Source organism: Zingiber officinale, chromosome 6B (assembly GCF_018446385.1).
Source record: "Zingiber officinale cultivar Zhangliang chromosome 6B, Zo_v1.1, whole genome shotgun sequence".
Classification (NCBI taxonomy): domain Eukaryota; kingdom Viridiplantae; phylum Streptophyta; class Magnoliopsida; order Zingiberales; family Zingiberaceae; genus Zingiber; species Zingiber officinale.
This window is the reverse complement of record NC_055996.1, coordinates 389648-398533: the sequence shown is the minus strand read 5'-3', so window position 1 is coordinate 398533 and position 8886 is coordinate 389648. Positions and strand designations below refer to the sequence as shown.

The following is an 8886-nucleotide window of genomic DNA, read 5'->3' as shown; positions in this document are numbered from 1 at the left end:
ATAAACATCTATTTAACTATAAGGGGATTCTTCTATTATTAAATAAAGATTTTTTTTAAAAAGAAATACACTAGTTATCTCTTTTTTACCTTATCCTAAAACCTACCATCTTGTCAGTTCTTAAAATAATCTTTATCATATCCGACGTTAATTAACACTGACTGGATCCACATAATAATATTATTATTATTATTATTATTTTTAATAATTTTCATCTTTTAGATATTTTTAATATTTTTGATAATTTCTATTTTTTTAGATTTCTAATCTATTTAGGAAATTTATGATGGTAAATTTGTTAGAAAATTTTTTGTCACTTTGTTAGATTTCTGATGCACAAATTAATTGACTCGCTTGACCTGTGATTTGAACGACTAGCTCATCTCGTTCATTCCATCAAAAAATATATATATATATATATAATCCACATTTCTTTTAAATTTTATATAAAAAAACTTATTTACACTATGGAAGAACTAGTAAATTAATTATCTGGAATTTGTAGTTTATTCTCGCAGGAATTAGTTAACCATCACGCGGTATTATTATGGAAATAAACAATTATAGAAAATATTTACATCGGATCCGTGGCGCAATGGTAGCGCGTCTGACTCCAGATCAGAAGGTTGCGTGTTCGATTCACGTCGGGTTCATATATAAATGTGAGATTCAATTAAATTTTCGATATTTTATAACTGAGCTTAGTTCTTAAACCATTACGAAGGCATATTCCATATTCTCTAGTTGGGCCGTCGGGGAACGGCCCAGTCTAACTTCCAATGGCTTGGTATTGTAGATGAGTCTTATCCAACTGCTTCGTATCTTTGATTTCATCAGGTATAAAATGTATAAATCATAAAAATAATATTATATTTTATTTAAATTCGTCGGGTTTTATAAAATATATATTTTATTTTATAATTTAATGTAGTTTTAAGCCAATTAATTACTTCGATTAAAATGACTAGATAAATCAAAATATTTAAATCTAAACTCTCTTCCGAAAAAATCTAAAACTATCTCCTATAAATTTTCCATAGGTTCAAGAGATACAGTGGAGAGTTGAAAGATAAGTATGAGAAGATGAACTAGTCAGGAAAGTCCACATCGTAGCCTGGCTGCACCATCGGTGGCGACTCATCACCGTCGTCGCCAGAACTATTTTGAACACTATAGTACCACATTATCAGTTCATCTATCATTGTCCAATCAACTTCCGACGCCATCACATCCATGTTGTCATTGACTCCCTCCTCGTTCCCTGTGCCGACTTGTCTCCGGTGCCACTGCTCCGGTCGTCGACAAACTCGCACTCCCTCTTATCCTTAGTGATGGTGCTAGTGGAAGGATCCCCTTCTTCGCCTCGTTTCCCCCATGCCCACTTATCTCTGACGTCGCACGTGGAGGTTATCGATTAAGCCATAAAGGACATCGAAGAGGCGGTGGCTGAAGGCGGTATTAGCCGTGCAACGGCAACGGGCACGTGGCGGTTGAACACCACCATATTGTTCCATAAAAAACGTAAGCTGTCGGAGTAGCCCGTTGTTGGATATATGTGAATGAAGAAGAGCTAAAAGAGACATGAAGCTCCATTGTGAATGGGACTTTAGTCCTACATTGGAAGTTTCAAGGCATATTAGTTAGTTTATATTGATTCACATGCATTGATAATGTGAATAAATGCATGGGGAGAAACTCTCTTTCACGCGTGGGTGCGTAGGGGGTGCAAATCTAGGACATGGATTGCACTGAACCATGTTGACTCAGCAAGTAATGATCATTAGACGATCATTAACGATGCTCATTGGTTTGAACTCCTATATAAGGAGGCTGTGACCATAAGCAAAAGGTTACATACTAAAAAAAACTGAAGCTCTCCACCTACGTTCCCCTTCTCCTTTGTCATGCATCTCTTGCTCGGCAGAGAACCCGTGATAGCAGTCGGGTACGACCGCTTGCCCGTCTGGTCGCATTGCCCGGTTGGCCTCTCTGATCACTCGGTCGACCTCTTTGTCCGTACGGCCGCACGCTCGATCGACCTCAGCTCGCTCGCTATCTCGCTCTGTTAGAATTTGAGGGATGTCCTAAGGCAATCGCCTTACATTTTTTTTCTATTTATTTGATAAGTATAGATTTACTATTTGAGTGCATATTATATATTTGATTGTTTTAAACACATTTATTGAATGCCCGTAGTATAATTCATAGGACGAGAGAATTTGTGATTGGATCGTAACTAGTGATTATCTCTACATGTGCAATTATAAATATATTGAAATTTCCCTAGTCGTCGAATTGATGTATTTGGACACCATCAATTCTGTAAGACTAGCAAGGGTTATACTGCTTGGTTCGGTCAAGCAGTTGTTTATTACTGGCTGGAGACATTGGGATGTCGACAGTTAAACGTGGATACTAGTTATAGTAACTAGTTCATTGGAATAACTCGCTGTAAGACTTCATATGGTTCTCTGCATATATATAGATATATCTGTGAAGTTTTTACTGCAGAACGAGTGCAAATTTCTTTCGACTTGAGGTATACAAGTCATCTTAGTCATGGAGACTTATACTTTGACATCTTAAGTAAACATCTCATTAAGATATGGATCCGGGATGATTAAGTATAAGTTGAAGTGTCGAATGTGTTTGGATAGCCCACAGAGGATTCATCGCTCCTTGCGAGGAGACATATATCCTATGGTCACTCGTTAGGATTATTACTCAAAGTCTTTGGTTAAAGCATCATATGTTAAGAGTGCGAGACTCTTGTACACATGTATGAATAATTTGAATCCGCAGAACGAGAAAGTATTACTTGGACTAGGTGTGACGTAGTCAGCCTAGTGGGGACAAAACACATAGACTATGTTTTGAACTAAGAGGGTATAATACTCGTGTACGGGCACGACCTACGCGCGCCGAATGCCGGACTAATTGGGGCAAAAATTTTCCAAGTGGAATAACTAACATTTTGTCATGTAAACATTTTTGCTGCTTGTGTAAATGATGGACTTTCACAACTCGACAAGTAATAATCATTAGACGATCATTAAGGTTGCCCATTGGTCTGAGCTCCTATATAAGGAGGTTGTGACCACAGGCAAAAGGTTACACACTCAAAAAAGTTGAAACTCTCCACCTACGTTCCCCTTCTCCTTTGTCGTGCATCTCTTGCTCGGTAGAGAGCTTGTGATAATAGTTGAGTACGACCGCTTGCTCGCCCGGTTGCATTGCTATTTGATAAGTATAGATTCACTATTTGAGTGCATATTATATGTTTGATTGTTTTAAACTCATTTACTGAATGCCCGTAATATAATTCATAGCATGAAAGAATTTATGATTGGATCGCAACTAGTGATTATCTCTACATGTCCAATTATGAATATATTGAAATTTCCCTAGTCGTCGAATTGATGTATTCGAACACCATCAATTCTGTAATACTAGCAAGGATTATACTTCTTGATTCGGCCAAGCAGCTATTTTCTCACTGCTGGAGATATTGGGATGTAGTGAGTTAAACGTGGATGCTGGTTATGATAACTAGTTCATTGGAGTGACTCGCTGTAAGATTTCATATAGTTCTCTGCATATATATAGACATGTCAGTGAAGTTTTTACTGCAGCATGAGTGCAAGTTTCCTTCAACTTGAGGTATGCAAGTCATCTTGGTCATGGAGACTTATATTTTGACATCTTAAGCAGACATCTCATTGATGTATGAACCCAGGATGATTGGGTATAAGTTGAAGTGCCCGAAGGTTTTTGAATAGCCCACAGAGGATTCACCGCTCCTTGCGGGGAGATGTATACTTTATGGACACTCGTTAGGATTATTACTCAAAGTCTTTAGCTAAAGCTTCACATGTTTAGAGTGCAAGACTCTTGTACACATGTATGAGTAATTTGAATTCGCAAAACAAGGAAGTATTACTTGGGTTAGGTGTGATGTAGTCAGCCTAGTGAGGACAAAACACATAGATTATGTCCTGAATCAAGTGAGTGTAAGATGAGTGAAAGAAATAAGACACGACTCACTGTAGCTACTGAATGATTTATAATTAATTCTAAGATTAACTATGATTTCCCGACTAATCACTACAAAAAATAAAGGCTTCTGGGACAAATTTTAGGACGAATTTGAAAAAAAAATTCGTTGCAAAATATTTAGGGACAAAATTTGGGACGAAAATATTTTCGTCCCAAAATTATTGATGCCAACTTTTGGAACAAATATTTGTTCGTTGGAAATTTGGCAACGAATTTGGGGACAAAATTGGCGATGAATAATATTTTCGTCCCCAAATTCGTTGCCAATTTTGCAACAAAAAACTCTATTTGTCCCAAAATACTATACAATTTTGCAACGAAAATTTATTTTGTTGCAAACTTAGCAACGAATTTGGGGACGAATTCGGAGATGAATTTAATTCTGTTCTGTCCCAAATTTGGCAACAAATTATATTTTCGTTGCCAAATTTGTTGCTAATTTTCATGACACATTGCAACGAATATTATTTTTGTTGCAAAATTTACAACGAATTTGGCAACGAAAATACTAATTTCATTTAAAAAATAAATATTCATTCCAAATTTCGTCCCAAATACTGGAACAAATCCGCAGTTTCGTCCCAAATTCTGGGACGAATCCGCATATTCGTCCCAGAATCTGGGACGAAATTTGGAACAAAAATATTTTTATTGCAAAACTATCAATGGATAAGTTTGGAACAAATTATTTTCGTTGCCAAATTCGTTCCTAAATTAAAAAAAAAATCCAGCAACTATACATTTCTACAATAAATTCAAATAAAATATATATAACAAATTCAAATAACAAAATATAGACTTTCAACACATCCTAATTAACAATATCACAAATAACACAATATATACATTCAACACATCCTATTTCAGATACATATATTAATAATTGAAATCAAATCACAATACAACAAATTCAAAGTTCTCAACATCTTCTTCAAACGACTCCAAAATATTATACAAGTTCAACACTCAAATATTTATAAAGTCTAATAATCCAAGAAGTTAAACAAGGAGTTAAATTTAAAAAAAAACTAAGATACATCAACTCATCTTCTTTCTCCACAAAAGCTTTCATCCCCATCAACTCTTCTCTTCCTGCATACAAACAAACGAATAAACCAGATCATGTGTAACCAGAAAGATAATAACTTAAATTCTAACAATCTCACAATTCTAACAGTTTCATTTGTATCAAATTGTTATGATATACCATATTTCATCTTATCAAACAAGTTTTACAAATATTATATTTCATCAAACATAGAGAGAATGAGATGTATTCTTAAAATCCCTATAATATGAAAATGTCTGAAATGAAAAAAACACAAACTAATATATGAGCAATTAGTTGATACTAGTCTTTAAGTACTCATAGTTACTTGGTTATTAGGCAAACTCTAATCATAATTTGGAATTTGAAGTAATAATGCAATAATATCAAATTTCAACAAATATATAAAAAGATACCTTTATTTAACTTTTCAAATATAACTAATTTAAAAATATATAAATATAATTAAAAGTCTAACATGTTCAACTACGAGTGTGTTATTTAATACTTACTTTTTTCTCCGATACATATTTCGCCTCACCAATCCTGTTAAAAACAAATTAACAATATTAAATAAATTAAAAATTAGAAAAGTTAACATGGCATGGTTTAATGTATAAAACACTAATTATGAGACAAATAATCATCATACATAATTAAAATCATGAAATAGCATCACCAGCATCATCGTTATCATCATCATCGTCACGCGGAGGAATCTGACTTAGAGCGGAACTAAAAATTCCAATATAAGATAAAGTAAATTGCAAATTTGATTCATAAAAAGGAACTTTCAAAAACTTACCATTTTTCTTCAAATAGCTTGTAGAACAAGAGGGGAAAAAATATTAGATGTCACCTCTAATGACCTGTAGGAATAAATACAATGTATTAACTGATAAAATAAATAAAATTATAACTGAGACAGTATATAAAAAGTGAGATATAAGTTTGGTAAGTTTGCATATTAAAGATAGGCTAGAATACCACGGGGAAGATCTACAAAAATGCTTTATGATACGAGTGTCTCCAACTACACCGAGCGAGACCTGCACAAACAAAATTACAAATTTAGTCAATACCTTAACATAATAAATCATTTGTACTTTTTTCACTAGCATTTTAGTCTCTCTAAACTTTGTTCTTTTAATAGCTATAAATGTTATTTTTTTGGCCATGAATGATGATCAATTTCAGTAGACGACTCTTGTTGATAAGCCGAACCCACAAAATCAAGCCAACTATCATTCTACTTAGGAGATAAGATGAGAAATCAGAGGCGTAATTTGATGGAAAGCACAAATTCAATGCATGAATAAATTACTGAGACTTAGCAAGTCCAAATTCTTACCGTTCAAAGAAATAACATAAAATGTTGACCTAAAATGAGTTGATTGAATCAAGGTTACAAAATCAATCATCATTGTAACTGGATAAGCATACAAACAGCGGATAAGTACTGTATCGGAATTTAAACCACCGGAGCAGCCCCGTCCAGGAGCAGCCACACGCTGCCAGGTGCGGCCACGAGCGGCCAAGCACGACGACGGCGGCCAGGCGCATCCAGTTGAGGACACGCCTGGCCAGGCACGACGACGGCGGCTAGGTGAGCAGCCCCGTCCAGGAGCAGCCACACGCTGCCAGGTGCGGCCACGAGCGGCCAAGCACGACGAAGGCGGCCAGGAGCGTCCAGTCGAGGACACGCCTGGCCAGGCACGACGACGGCGGCCAGGTGAGCAGCCCCGTCCAGGAGCAGCCACACGCTGCTAGGTGCGGCCACGAGCGGCCAAGCACGACGACGGCGGCCAGGCGCGTCCAGGCGAGGACACGCCTGGCCAGGCACGACGACGGCGGCCAGGTGAGGACACGCCTGGCCAGGCACGACGACGGCGGCCAGGTGAGGCCACGCGCGGCCAGGCGCGCCCACGCGCGGCAAGGAGCGCCCAAGCGCTGCCACGCACGGCCAAGCGTGGCCGGCACGGCGCCGCGCACAGATGAGAGGGGAGATGGGAGAGGGGAGAGGGATTACCTGCGCCGCTGCAGGAGAAGGATTCCGCCACCGCTGGAGAAGGATTCAGCCGCCGCTGCGAGAAGGAGATCGGGTAAAGAGAATATGTGGGATTAAGGGATATAGGGTTTTTTAGAAACAAAAATAGTTTGTTGCCATTTTTGTCCCTACTTTTGGGACGAATTCCTGGATTCGTCCCAAATTTTGGGACGAATCCAGGATTCGTCCCAGATTTAAGAAAATTAAAAAAATAAAAAAAAATTAATCGGATGACTAAATATGGACCTAGAGATGTCGGAATTTCACGAAACAAGTTTCTATGGATTCCTAATTTTTTCCTAATCTCAAAAATATCCTTATCCATAATTTTAACATATTATATTGACTGTGGTGAATTTTTTATTAAGAATTAGGTCATATTCGTGTTAAAAAATCACCACACTCAATATATTAGGTTAAAATTTAGAATTAGTATATTTTTATGATCAGGAGAAAATTATGAATGCATAGAAACTTGTTTCATTAAATTCCGAGATCTCTAGGTCCATATTTAGGCCTTCGGAATGATATTTATTTTATTTTTTATTTTTAAATCTGGGACGAATCCTGGATTCGTCCCAGATTTTGGGACGAATTCCTGGATTCGTCCCAGATTTGGGGACGAATTCCAGGATTCGTCCCAAATTTTGGGACGAATCCAGGATTCGTCCCAGATTTAAGAAAATTAAAAAAGAAAAGAAAAATTAATCGGAGACACTAAATATGGACCTAGAGATGTCGGAATTTCATGAAACAAGTTTCTATGGATTCCTAATTTTTTCCTAATCTCAAAAATATCCTTATCCATAATTTTAACATATTATATTGACTGTGGTGAATTTTTTATTAATCATTAGGTCATATTCGTGTTAAAAAATCACCACACTCAATATATTAGGTTAAAATTCAGGATTAGGATATTTTTATGATCAGGAGAAAATTATGAATACATAGAAACTTATTTCATTAAATTCCGAGATCTCTAAGTTCATATTTAGGCCTTCCGAATGATATTTATTTTATTTTTTCATTTTTTTAATTCTGGGACGAATCCTGGATTTGTCCCAGATTTTGGGACGAATTCCTGGATTCGTCCCAGATTTTGGGACGAATTCCTGGATTCGTCCCAGATTTTGGGACAAATCCAGGATTCGTCCCAAATTTAAATAAATTTAAAAATAAAAGAAAAATTAATCGGAGACACTAAATATGAACCTAGAGATGTCGGAATTTCATGAAACAAGTTTCTATGGGTTTCTAATTTTGTAATAATCATAAATAAATCCTCATTCATAATTTTAACCTAATATATTTAGTGTAGTGATTTTTTAAACCAAATTCTTTAAATTCAAGTTAAAAAATCACAACACTCAAAATATTAGGGTAAAATTATAGATGAGGACATTTTTACAATCAGGAGAAAATTAGAAACTCATAGAATCTTGTTTCATAAAATTCTGACATCCGTAGGTATATATTTAAAGTTTTAGACACATATTCAAACATACGTTAAACGCTAACATACTTAATTAACATTAAACTATCTATGTTTCACTAAATATGGACCTAGAGATGTCGGAATTTCACGAAACAAGTTTCTATGGATTCCTAATTTTTTCCTAATCTCAAAAATATCCTTATCCATAATTTTAACATATTATATTGACTGTGGTGAATTTTTTATTAAGAATTAGGTCATATTCGTGTTAAAAAATCACCACACTCAATATATTAG

The 8886-nt window shown here is 35.9% G+C and overlaps 1 long non-coding RNA gene and 1 other non-coding gene across 2 annotated transcripts; one reads left to right on the top strand and one right to left on the bottom strand.

The window, feature by feature from the left end:
- The first annotated feature begins 581 nt into the window (after positions 1-581).
- Positions 582-653, top strand: TRNAW-CCA. The gene has a single exon. It is a non-coding gene; the product is annotated as a tRNA-Trp (tRNA).
- A 4352-nt stretch (positions 654-5005) lies between these two features.
- On the bottom strand, positions 5006-7239 carry LOC121991640. The gene is made up of 6 exons (XR_006114692.1): positions 7134-7239; positions 6092-6153; positions 5910-5973; positions 5757-5839; positions 5617-5650; positions 5006-5148 (listed from the first exon to the last, which is right to left on the bottom strand). It is a non-coding gene; the product is annotated as an uncharacterized LOC121991640 (long non-coding RNA).
- Positions 7240-8886: the final 1647 nt, after the last annotated feature.